This window comes from Etheostoma spectabile, chromosome 5 (genome assembly GCF_008692095.1).
Source record: "Etheostoma spectabile isolate EspeVRDwgs_2016 chromosome 5, UIUC_Espe_1.0, whole genome shotgun sequence".
In the NCBI taxonomy this organism is placed as follows: Eukaryota; Metazoa; Chordata; class Actinopteri; order Perciformes; family Percidae; genus Etheostoma; species Etheostoma spectabile.
Window position 1 is genome coordinate 33,476,320 of NC_045737.1, and position 928 is coordinate 33,477,247.

General features: G+C 42.5%; 1 protein-coding gene across 2 annotated transcripts in view; it reads left to right on the forward strand.

The window, feature by feature from the left end:
- tbx15 (T-box transcription factor 15) overlaps positions 1-928 on the forward strand; it is a 38,783-nt gene that overhangs the window by 35,429 nt on the left and 2,426 nt on the right. The window lies entirely within an intron of this gene.

Below are 928 nucleotides of genomic sequence, written 5' to 3' on the forward strand. Positions count from 1 at the left end.
CCCCCCCTTTCCTTTATTTCTCTCGAGCAGAGCACTGCGGCAATATTATCGAAGGCATATGGTGCAAAATCAGAACCCCAGCCAAGCGAGTACTGGATTATTTAGTTATGCCTCCTCCTCATTTTGGGTTCAAACCAAATTTCTCCAACAGCAAGATGAACCCTGGCCAAATTCTCATTAATAGAGAAATATGCGATTGATATCCCACAGCTATCATTTCACTCTCAAAGGCTAGACTTAGTGGATACGATTTATGCCAGCTCCCCTTCCTCTGAATCAGTAAAGTACATGACTAAACTCTAAGAGTCTTCTGCGTTTTTATTGAGAGCGGCTCTGTTAAGCAGACATGGCCAAAACTGAAGCCATATTTATCATACCAAAGATATATTTTTTATTTGGCTTATGATCTCATATCCAGCGGTTTCAAAGAGTAAGGCCCTGCAGTTTTTCTTAGAGTAGGAGTTTCAAAATGTACATGTGGATCAACACAGTTGTATATTAGATTTGTGACAGGTGAATTCACAATGCAGCTTACTGCTTACGTTAGTAGTCTGACTCGGTGCATGTGCACCACCGGGAAATTCTCTCATTGGCGATTACTGACAACACAGGTTCAAACTTCAAAGATACATCCTGACAATGAAGATCCCTTAGTTTATTCTGTGAGCACAAAAATAGATTTGGATTTGTCTTACATGATTATTTATACATTCCAACCTGTTGTTGGAGACATTTCTCCTGCATTGCCGCAGGGTAGAGAGGATGGAGGTCTGGCAATGATGGCTGTAATACCTCTCCACAGGGAAATCCTGTTTGTTTCTTGTTTCTCTCAACAGGGAGGTCGGGGGCAGACAGGCAGGGATTCATGTCACTTTCCCATCATATCCAATTTTCTTTTTGGGTGGGGGGGGGGGACTCCCCCAATAAC